Here is a 12,550-nt window from a genome sequence, read left to right as displayed (position 1 = left end):
AAAGCATTCTTAAGCAGGCAGCCCAGACCATAACTTTGCAATTTGTTTCAGTAAGTGTACAGTGAAAATTACCTGGAGTAAGTTAGCGAGGTTGACTACCAGTTTTAAAACAGACAAAAATGTATTCACAAAGTTAAACAATGAGACAAAAAGAACAAAATAAAGAAACCCCTACAGAACTCAGTCTATCCAAAGTAGACTTAATAATGCTGTTGGGGTAAAAAATGAGGTCTGCAGATGCTGGAGATCACAGCTGAAAATGTGTTGCCGGTTAAAGCACAGCAGGTTAGGCAGCATCCAAGGAACAGGAAATTCGAAGGGCTTATGCCCGAAACGTCGAATTTCCTGTTCCGTTAATAATGCTGTTCCAAATATACACAACACTCTGAACAAGCAAACCCCCTTAAAACACAGTAAAAAAAATGCAACCGATGCTTACAGGTTGATGTGAGAAGCTCAGAAAGAGAGAGAGCCTGTTCACACAGTCCATTGCTGAACTCCCAACTAGTTCTGGACTGAAATGTTCAGCTAGAGAGCTGACCATTCCCCTTTCATTATACAAGTCACTTCGAAAACATGACCACTTTGGCCTGAAGCCTCATCTGTTCACATATAAACAAAAGACTTCTCAAATTCCTTTTCATCTCTGTACCAAACCAGTCTCATCAGAGCCATTTACGACTCCTCTGAAAAATAAATCAAGGACACAGTATCCTTTTAGAAATAATGGACCAGCTTTGTGGCACGTGACAGTAAAAAAAATCAAATCAATTTAGTCTTCTGGCTGACCTGGAAATGTTCAACACTGCCCAACACGCGAAGAGACTTCATTTCCTAGCATTGGGCTATGTATGAGAAAATGATGGGGTCATATCGAGACAGAATATTGAGCTTTATTTGTTACCAGCTGAACAGTCCAGATGGCGAGTGCGTCATTACACTTGTAAGACTTCACATAGAATACAGAATCAATGGTAGTCTCAGTCACACAGAAATATCATTGCTATAACTATATAATTAAATGTTTTCTATTACAGCATCACATCACACTAATGAGCCACATGCAGCGGACTGAGAAGTAAACTGTTGAATACAGGACTTATTGAAATTGCGAGCAAAGTCGACAAATATACTTATGCCTCTTATTCTTCATGCAGACAATCTGATCAGATCTTTGTTTCTGAAAACTATCTTTAGCCAGGAGTGCTGTGATTTCTGAAAATGTGTACATATGCCAAGGTTACTGCTGCAGCAAAAGTGTTACTTTGTTAGCAACAATTTTTATTTTGTTCAGGATCAAGTGGTTTCTTCAACAATCAGTTTTAGTTCATGTGAACACATCCAATGAAATTGTACAAACTGAAAAGCAAAGAAAAGACTTGCAAACAGTATAACTTGGGACGACATTGTCAAATGGTGATGAAGGAATGTGGATGCGAGTTGAAAATTACCCTCTCGGAAATCGGTTTCCATCACAAATCGAGCCATCCATTTTCTGTTCCTTTCTGTCTGAAATTTGACCATTAGAAGAGAGAGGGTTTTAAAGAGAGGGTTTCAAATAATGCAGATTGTGAACTAAGATTGGTTAGTTCCTACATTTGGACAGACAGAGGTCTGCATTAAAGAATGAGAAGTGCATGTAATGACAGGAATTAGGTTCGCCAGGTGGACTTTATAGAATGCATTATATGATTGGGGCTGTCAATGTGGTCCAATCTGGGAGCCCTGGCTGACAGATATAAACAGAAGAGCTGTGCCTTTTCACTGTGTTACTGTCCATTCACACATAGTCATGGGTGATATGCATTGTTCTGTCAGTACAAATGACATTGAGGCAGATGAAAAGAAACAAATAATTGTCTTGACAGCTTGTGGACCTGCAGCTATTTCAGTTATTAGCAGCCTAACTGTCCCTGAGGCACCAGATACAAAAATGTTTCAAGAGTTGACGGACTTATTTAAAGAATATCATGACCCCAAGCCTCCTTGAATTCTGAGACGCTATTGTTTTACTCAGCAATTTGTGAAACAATTTGACCAACCCATACTGGGAATTTTGACTAGGTTAAGACTACTGACAGAGGTGTGTGACTTTGATTTAACCGTGAATGAGATGCCAAAAGATTGTTTGGTATGTGGGAATAATATGCAACCATGCAAGGCGGCACGGTGGCTCCATGGTAAGCACTGCTGTCTCACAGAGCCAGGGACCTGGGTTAGATTCCGGCCTCGGGCGACTGTCTCTGCAGAGTTTACACATTCTCCCTGTGTCTGTGTGGGTTTCTACCAGGTGCTCTGGTTTCCTCCCAAAATCTAAAGATGTGTAGGTTAGGCGAATTGGCCAAGCTAAATTGCTCGCAGTCAGGGATAAATGGAGGGAAATGAGTCTGGGTGGGTTACTCCTCAGAGGGTCGGTGTGGACTTGTTGGGCTGAAGGGTATGTTTCCACACTGCAGGGAATCTAATCTAAAGTAGTCTAATAGCTGAAGCCCAACAGGACTTCAAACAGGAACAACAACTGGCTTTATCGTTGGAAAATGGGGCAAATGGAGCAAATGAGTTACAGGGTATTCCAATGGAAGTGGACACCCTCACCAGGTCAACTGAGCTTGGGGAACGCTACTTGAGTAAAAGAAATTGCGTGGCCTCGCTCAGGAGTACTGTTGGTCAGCCCACAAAAAAAACCCAAAACAAAGCCAAGTCTCTGCCAAATGGTTAAAGTTTTCTTCAGGAACCGGCCGGCAAGCCATTGTTGTTGTTGCTGTAATGTGAACTCAAGACAGCAAAAGAATCCCACTGGACCTAAATGGAGTAAGAGAACTCATAGGCCGGTATTCAGAAAAGTGCACACCCTGGAAAGTCTATCTGGTTTGGAATAGTTGAACTGCTTAGCAACATGCAAATCAGAACCAGTCAAAATAAACATCTGGTTAAATGGTCACCTGGTTCTAATACAGGTTGAAACTAATGCAGCCGTTTCAGTGATTGCAGAACCAGTCTTTAACAAATTTGCTCTGGACTTGCAACCTTAAGTTTATGTAAGACCTTGGTTACACTAAGAGCATTTACCAGAGAACCTTCATAGATTAAGTGTACAACTTCGATACCAGTCTCTTAAGGGAAGCAGATGGTGATTGTAGTAAAAGACTCAGGCCCAAGCTTGATCGGATGAAATTGGTTGAGAAAGAATCACCTTGATTGGCTCAACATCTTTTGTTGAGGAAATGGTTGCCAGAGTGAAGTCCTAATGAAATACCCAGGAGTTTTTCAGGAAGTTCTAGGGACTATTAAAGGGGACAAGGCCACCTTGCATGTTGACCAAGACCTTGCAGTTCCACAATTCTGCAAGGCACACCCACTGCCCTTTGCCTTATGGGTAAATGTAAGGGCAGATAACAGAAGGCTGGAAAGCGAAAGAATTATCAAACCAGTCCAGTTTGTGGAATGGGCAGCACTGGTCATACTGTTTGTGAAGCTTGACGGTTTAGTTCACCTTTGTGGAGTTTCTAAACAAATGGCAAACTGCTTTTCACAGCTGGATAAATACTAAATCCCTCACATTGAGGATTTATATGCAAGGCTGGCAGGGGGGCTGTCCTTCACAAAGCTGGACATGAGCCATGTGTACTTGCAATTGTGGTTAGATGAGGATACCCATAAGGGTTTATATTAAGATACGAGACTGCCATCTGCGGTATTATCAGCCTGTGCACCTTTTAGCGGATTATGGAGGACATTTTACATGGTCTACTCCAGGTAATCATTTATCTAGATGAGATGCTAATAGCAGAGAAGCACTTAAAGAACTTGAACATAGTCCTTAGACGTTTCTCCCAGGCTGGTGTACGCCTTAGAAGGGAACAATGTATGTTCCAGGCACCCCAAGTGACCACTTGGGCTATAGAGTTGACAAGACCAGGTTGAAAGATACATTGATGTTGATTGAATGTGTCCCCACTCCATGCCTGAAGCAGAGCTTAGATCTTTCCTTAGGCTGGTGAATTATTATGGATAGTTCAAACATAACCTGGCCTCCATCCGAGCACCTTTGCATCAACCCTTAAAAAAAGGTCAGCCTTGGAAATGTCATGTAGCCAAGTCATAGCTTTCAGGGAAGTGAAGAAACAGCTATCATCCTCTGAGGTGCTGGCGCAATATGATCCAAAGTGAGATCTGGAATTGACATACAATGCCTCCCCGTATGGTATTAGGGTAGCATTAACTCAGAGATGGCCCAATGGAGAGGAATGCCTGATAGTGTGTGCCTCCAGGACTTTGGCTAACACAGACTGCAAATACACCCAGATAGAAAAGGAAGGTTTGACGGACATGTTTGGAGTCAGGAAGTTCCACCATTACCTTTATGGAAGTAAATTTGTAATAATGGACAACAAACCCTTTATGGGTCTACTTAAAGAGGACAAGGCACTGCTCATAGGTTCAGGCAAATTTCAATGGTGGGCTTTATACTAAGAGTGTAGAATTAGAAGTTGGAACACTGTCTGGTAGGCTATTTTAGCAAATGCAGATGCATTGAGCCCCCTTCCCCAGTTTGCAGATACACCATCGGCAATGTCTATTTATCCTATCCATGCTCCTCGTGATTTTATAAACCTCAATGAGGTCACAACCAGCCTATTCAGCCTCTCCCTATAGCTCAAATCCTCCAACCCTGGCAACATCCTTGTAAATCTTTTCTGAACCTTTTCAAGTTTTACAACATCCTTCCCATAGGAAGGAGACCAGAATTGCACACAATATTCCAACAGTGGCCTAACCAATGTCCTGTATAGCTGCAACATAACCTCCCAACCACTGTATCAATACTCTGACCAATAAAGGAAAGCATACCAAACACTTTCTTCACTATCCCATCTCCCTGCAACTTCACTTTCAAGGAGCTTTAAATCTGCACTGCAAGGTCTCTTTGTTCAGCAACACACCACAGGACCTTACCATTAAGTGTATAAGTCGTGCTCTGATTTGCCTTTTCAAAATGCAGCACCTCACTTTCATTAAAATTCCATCTGCCACTCCTCAGCCCATAAGCCAATCTGATCGACTCTTTTGTAATCTAAGGTAACCTTCTTTGTTGTCCACTACACCTCCAATTTTGGTGTCATCTGCAAACTCACTAACTATACCTCTTATGCTCATATCCAAATCATTTATATAAATGACGAAAAGTAGTGAACCCAGCACCGATCCTTGTGGCACTCCACTGGTCACAGACCTCCAGTCTGAAAAACAACCCTCCACCACCACCCTCTGTCTTCTACCTTTGAGCCAGTTCTGTATCCAAATGGCTAGTTCTCCCTATATTCCATGAGATCTAACCTTGCTAACCAGTCTCCCATGGGGATCCTTGTCGAACGCCTTACTGATGTCCATATAGATCTGCCCTTATCAATCCTCTTTGTTACTTTTTCAAAAAACTCAACCAAGTTTGTGAAACATGATTTCCCATGCACATAACCATGTTGACTATCCCTAATCAGTCTTTGCCTTTCTGAATACATATACATCCTCTCCCTCAGGATTCCCTCCAACAGCTTGCCCACCACTGATGTCACACTTACTTGTCTATAGTTCCCTGGCTTGTCCTCACCACCCTTCTTAAACAGTGGCACTACGTTTGCCAGCCTCTAGTCTTCCGGCACCTCACCTGTGACTATTGATGATTCAAATATCTCAGCAAGGGGCACAGTAATCACTTCCCTCGCTTCCCACAAGGTTTTAGGGTACACTTGGTCAGGTCCTGGGGATTTATCCACTTTTATATGTTTCAAGACATCCAGCACTTCCTCCTCTGTAATATGGACATTTTTCAAGATGTCACCATCCATTTTCCGACAGTCTACATCTTTCATGCCCTTTTCCACAGTAAATACTGATGCAAAATACTCATTTAGTGTTTCCCCCATCTACTGTGGCTCCACACAAAGGCTGCCTTGCCGATCTTTGAGGGGCCCTATTCTTTCCCTAGTTACCCTTTTGTCCTTAATGCATTTATAGAAACCCTTTCAATTCTCCTTAATTCTATTTGCCAAAGCTATCTAATGAACTCTTTTTGCCCTCCTGATTTCCCTCTTCAGTATACTCCTACGGCTTTTATACTCTTCGAAGAATTTATTTAATCTATTTAGTCTATATCTGGCATATGCTTCCTTCTTTGTCTGAACCAAACCCTCAATTTCTTTAGTCATCTAGCATTCCCTATACTACCAGCCTTTCCTTTCACCCTAACAGGAATATACTGTCTCTGAACTCTCGTTATCTCATTTCTGAAGGCTTCCCATTTTCCAGCCATCCCTTTATCTGCGAACATCTGCCCCCAATCAGCTTTTGAAACTTTTTAAGCAGAAATGGGTACTGCAGATGCTGGAGATTAGAGTCAAGATTAGAGTGGTGCTGGAAAAGCACAGCAGGTCACGCAGCATCAGAGGAGCAGAAAAAGCGACATTTCGGGCAAAAGCCCTTCATCAGGAATGATGAAGGGCTTTTGCTAAAAGTATCGATTTTTCTGTACCTTGGAAGCTGCCTGACCTGCTGTGCTTTTCCAACACCACTCTAATTTTAAAAGTTCTTGCCGAATACTGTCAAAATTGGCCTTCCTCCAATTTAGAACTTCAACTTTTAGATCTGGTCTATCCTTTCCATCAGTATTTTAAAACTAATAGAATTATGGTCGCTGGCCCCAAAGTGCTTCCCCACTGACACCTCAGTCACCTGCCCTGACTTATTTTCCAAGAGTAGGTCAAGTTTTGCACCTTCTCTAGTAAGTATATCTACACACCGAATCAGAAAATTTTCTTGTACACGCTTAACCAAATCCTCTCTATCAAAACCCTTAACACTCTGGCAGTCCCAGACTATGTTTGGAAAGTTAAAATTCCATAAGACCATAAGACCATAGACATAGGAGTGGAAGTAAGGCCATTCGGCCCATCGAGTCCACTCCGCCATTCAATCATGGCTGACGGGCATTTCGACTCCACTTACCCGGATTCTCCCCGTAGCCCTTAATTCCTTGAGACATCAAGAATCTATTACTTTCTGCCTTGAAAACATTTAGCGTCCCGGCCTCCACTGCACTCTGCGGCAATGAATTCCACAGGCCCACCACTGTCTGGCTGAAGAAATGTCTCCGCATTTCTGTTCTGAATTGACCCCCTCTAATTTTAAGGCTGTGTCCACGGGTCCTAGTCTCCTCACCTAACGGAAAAAAAATTCCTAGCGTCCACCCTTTCCAAGCCATGTATTATCTTGTAAGTTTCTATTAAGTCTTCCCTTAATTTTCTAAACTCCAATGAATACAATCCCAGGATCCTCAACCATTCCTTGTATGTTAGACCAACCGTTCCAGGAATCATCCGTGTGAATCTCCGCTGGACACGTTCCAATGTCAATATGTCCTTCCTGAGGTGTGGGGAGCAAAACTGGACACAGTACTCTAAATGGGGCCTAACCAGAGCTTTATAAAGTCTCAGTAGCACAACAGTGCTTTTATATTCCAACCCTCTTGAGATAAGAGACAACATTGCATTCGCTTTCTAAATCACGGACTTAACCTGCATGTTTACCTTTAGAGAATCCTCGATTGGCACTCCCAGATCCCTTTGTACTTTGGCTTTACGAATTTTCTCACCGTTTAGAAAGTAGTCCATGCTTTTATTCTTTTTGCCAAAGTGCAAGACCTCGCATTTGCTCACATTGAATTCCATCAGACATTTGCCGGACCACTCTCCCAAACTGTCTAGATCCTTCTGTAGCCTCCCCACTTCCTCAGTACTACCTGCCTGTCCACCTAACTTCGTATCATCGGCAAACGTCGCTAGAATGCCCCCAGTCCCTTCGTCCAGATCATTAATATATAATGTGAACAGCTGTGGCCCCAACACTGAACCCTGCGGGACACTGCTTGTCACCGGCTGCCATTTGAAAAAGAACCTTTTATCCCAACTTTCTGCCTTCTGTCAAACAGCCAATCCTCAATCCATCCCAGTAGCTCACCTCGAACACTGTGGGCCCTCACCTTGCTCAGCAGCCTCCCGTGTGGCACCTTATCAAAGGCCTTTTGGAAGTTTAGATAGACCACATCCACTGGGTTTCCCTGGTCTAACCTACTTGTCACCTCTTCAAAGAATTCCAACAGGGTTGTCAGACACGACCTCCCCTTACTAAATCCATGTTGACTTGTTCTAATCAGACTCTGCTCTTCCAAGAATTCAGAAACATCATCTTTAATGATGGAGTCTAGAATTTTCCCTACCATAACCACCCTATTATTCTTACAGATAACTGAGATCTCCTTACAAAATTGTTTCTCAATTTCCCTCTGACTATTAGGGGGTCTATAATACAATCCCAATAAGATGATCATCCCTTTCTTATTTCTCAGTTCCACCTAAATAATTTCCTTGGTTGTATTTCTGGGAATATCTTCCTTCAGTACAGCTGTCATGCTATCCCTTATCAAAACCACCACTCCCCCTCCTCTCTTGTGTCCCCTTCTATCCTTCCTGTAGCATTTGTATCCCAGAACATTAAGCTGCCAGTCCTGTCCATCCCTGAGCCATGTTTCTGTAATTGCTATGATATCCCAGTCCCATGTTCCTAACCATGTCCTGAGTTCATTTGCCTTCCCTGTTAGGCCTCTTGCATTGAAATAAATGCAGTTTAATTTATCAGACCTATCTTGTTCTCTGCTTTTTCCCTGCCTGCCCTGACTGTTTGACTCGCTTTTTTTCTCAACTGTCCCAGTCTCAGATTGATCTCTTTCCTCACTATCTCCGTGGGACCCTCCTCCCAAACCCCCCCACCCACACCACCTGTTTAGTTTAAATCCTCCTGAGCAGCTCTAGCAGATCTCTCTGCCAGTATATTAGTTCCCTTCCAATTCAGGTGTAATCTGTCCTTGTTCATGTCACTTCTTCCCTAGAAGAGATTCCAATGATCCAACAATCTTTCTCCCATACACCAGCTCCTCAGCCATACATTCACTTGCTCTATCCTCCTATTCCTATCTTCACTAGCTCACAGTACTGGGAGTAATCAAGATATTACTACTATCCAGGATCTCCTTTTTAAATTCCTGCTTAACTTTCTGTATTCTCCCTTCAGAATCTCATCCTTTTCCCTACCTATGTCATTGGTTTGAATGTGGACAATGACCTCCTGCTGGTTCCTCTCCCATTTTGGAACATTCTGCACCCTCTCTGAAACGTCCTCGATCCTGGCACCAGGGAGGCAACACACGAAGAAACAAGATAACGTTAAGAAGTGTGGATTCCCTTCGTCATGTTGCTACCACCTCCCCAGCTTCAGCTGAAGATTTGGCTGAGAAAATGTGACCTCCAGAAACCGATCTAAGCATTTGCTCCATCTACGCCTTGCCTCTCTAGGCTCAGGAAATCTTCTAAGTATTCAGATGGACATAATTGAATATCCACCAATATTCACAACAAACCAACCAACTCTCACAGTTATCTTGACTATATATCCTCACACCCTACTTCCTGTATAGAGATTACTCCACTTTCACAGTTCCTCTGTCTCTATCGTCTATGTTCTCATGATGCCAACTCTGACAAGGGAGCCTCTGAAATGTCTACCTTTTTCCTCAGCCAATGATTCCCAGCACCATAGTTGACAGGGCCCTCAGCCAGATCATTAAATGCCATTTCTGCCACCTCTAGCAAGATGCCACCCCCAGACACAAATTCCAGTCACCTCCCAGGTTAGCCTGTTGCAAAGACCTTTCCCTCTGAGACACACTGCTCCACTTCTTCTTTCCCTCCCAACAACCCTTCCACAGCCCCATGGCACCTTTCCCTGCAAGTGCAGAAAGTGTAACACTATGCCCGTTTAATTCCTTCCTCTCCAATATCCAAGGACCTAAACATATTTTCCAGGTGAAGCAGAACTTTATTTATAATTCAATCAATCTAATCTACTTCATTCACTCCTCACAGTGTAGTCTCCTCTACATTATGGAATTAAAGCGTAGACAGGGTGACTACTTCACAAAACACACATATTCTGTCCACAAAAAAGATCCTGAGCTTCTAGTTGCCTGTCAATTCAACGTATCATTGTGTTCCCTGGGCAACAACTCTGTCTCAGGCTTGCTGCAGTGCTCTGGCACAAGCTCAGTGCAAGCTGGAAGAATAGCATCCCATTTTCCACTTGGGAGCCCAACAATCATCTGGACTCAGTATCGAGTTCAACAATTTTAGCGCTTAACGTACCACCTTCCATGTCCTTACCTCAACTACCACACACCAGGCCTTGTTATCACATGGCCTGCTATTACACGTCACCCACTCCCCCCAGCCCAACAATAATCCATTCCTTCGTCTGATCAGCTGTTCTTCTCTCTCTTTCGGTTCTCTCCCTTTCGGTTCTCTCTCCACTTATCATTTACTTCTTATCCCATGCCCCATCCCGCATTAAAAAAAATACAACTTTTTCCTAGCTATCATCTAGTCTGAGGAAGGGTCACTGGACCCAAAACATTAACTCTGATTTCTGTCCTTGGATGCTGCCAGATTTGATTAGCTTTTCCAGTGGTTTCTGCTTTTGGATCTCAAAGAATCTGAGTTCTCTGATGGGGGCTGTAATCTGATCCAATTAGTGAGTCCTGACAGATATAAACAAGAGTGTCAGAGGTTCTGTTCACTCTGACAATTGGCTGCGAGGGAGCTGGATCAGTGTCAAGGACATTCCACTTGTAAATAACGGGTGACTTGGTGATGGGAAACCAGCCTCTGTGGAGTTATTGGGAGATGGCTTGGGAAAAGGTGGTACAATAGGAAATGTATTTTGTTGTAATGTGGAAGTTATTTTCCCCACAATATTTAGATTCGATGTTGCAGCCAAAGTGTAAAATAAACAGAGCCCTGTTTTTACATTTTAATTCTTGATTAATGTCTATCACTTGCTTATCTATCTATTTAATTCCAGCATAAGACAGTATGCAATTTTCAGTGGTAGAGTGGTGGTTGGAGATGGCTTAATTGGAGGCAGAAGGTTGGAGTGTCTGGAGGCTGCTATCCTTCTAGTTAAACTGGAATTAAGAGTCTAATGATGACCTTAATCCATTGTCGATTGTTGGAAAAGTCCATCATGTTTACTAATGTCCTTTAAGGATGGAAATCTGCCATCTTTACCTGGTCTGGCCTATATATGATTTCAGACCCACAGCATTGTGATTGACTAACAAAGAAGATTGATGAGGGCAGAGCAGTAGATGTGATCTATATGAACTTTATTAACTCAATCGACAATGTTCCCCATGATAAATTGGTTAGCAAGGTTAGGTTTCATCGAATACAAAAAGAACTAGCCATTTAAGTAGGGAACTGCCTCAAGGGTAGAAGACAGAGGGTGGTGGTGGAGGGCTGGAGGCCTGTGTCCAGTGGAGTGCCACAAAGATTGGTGCTGAGTCCAATGCTTTTTATCATTTATATAAATGATTTGGATGTGAACATAGAGCCATAGTTAGTAAGTTTGCAGATGGCACCAAAATTGGAGGTGTAGTGGACAGCAAAGATGGTTACCTCAGAGTACAATGGGATCTTGATCAGATGGGCCAATGAGCTGTGGAGTGGCAGATGGAGTGTAGATAAAAGTGAGGTGCTGCACTTTGAAAATCACAGCAAGACTTATGCACAAAATGGTAAGGTCCTGGGGGTGTTGCTGAACAAAGAGCTCTTGGAGTGCAGGTTCATAGTTCCTTGAAAATAGACTCGCAGGTAGATAGGATAGTGAAGAAGGCATTTGGTATTCTTTCCTGTATTGGTCAGAGCATTGAGTAGAGGATTTGGGAGGTCATGTTGCGGCTGTACAGGACATTGGTTAGGCAAATTTGGGAATATTGTGCACAATTCTGGTCTTCTTCCTATTGGAAGGATGTTATGAAACTTGAAAAGGTTCAGAAAAGATTTACAAGGATGTTGCCATGATTGGAAGATGTGAGGTATAGAGAGAGATTGAATATGCTAGCGCTGTTTTGCCTGGAGCATCGGAGGCTGAGGAGTAACCTTTATAGAGGTTGATAAAATCATAAGAGACATGGATAGGGTAGACAAGGTCTTTTCCCTGGGGTAGGGGAGTCCAGAACTAGAGGGCATGGGTTTAGGATGAGAGGGGAAAGATATAAAAGAGACCTAAAGGATATCTTTTTCACATAGAGCATGGTGTGTATATGGAATGAGCTGCCAGAGGAAGTGGTGGAGGCTGGTATAATTACAAAATTTAAAAGGCATCTGGATGGGTATATGAACACGAAGGGATATTTTAGAGGGATATGGGCCAAGTGTGGGAAAAAGGGAAGAGATTAGATTAGGATATCTGATTGGCATGGACGAGTTGGATCGAAGGGTCTGTTTCCGTTCTGTACATCTCTATGATTCTATAACTCTATGATTCTTAACTGCACTCGGAGTAATTAGGGATGGGAAAAAAATGCTGCCTAGTCAGTGACACCCTCATAGCATGAACAAGAAAATATAAAAGAAATGACTGCTAAGCTACTTGTTAATATATC

The sequence above is a fragment of the Hemiscyllium ocellatum genome, chromosome 18 (assembly GCF_020745735.1).
Source record: "Hemiscyllium ocellatum isolate sHemOce1 chromosome 18, sHemOce1.pat.X.cur, whole genome shotgun sequence".
Classification (NCBI taxonomy): domain Eukaryota; kingdom Metazoa; phylum Chordata; class Chondrichthyes; order Orectolobiformes; family Hemiscylliidae; genus Hemiscyllium; species Hemiscyllium ocellatum.
Note: the sequence above shows the minus strand (reverse complement) of the source record.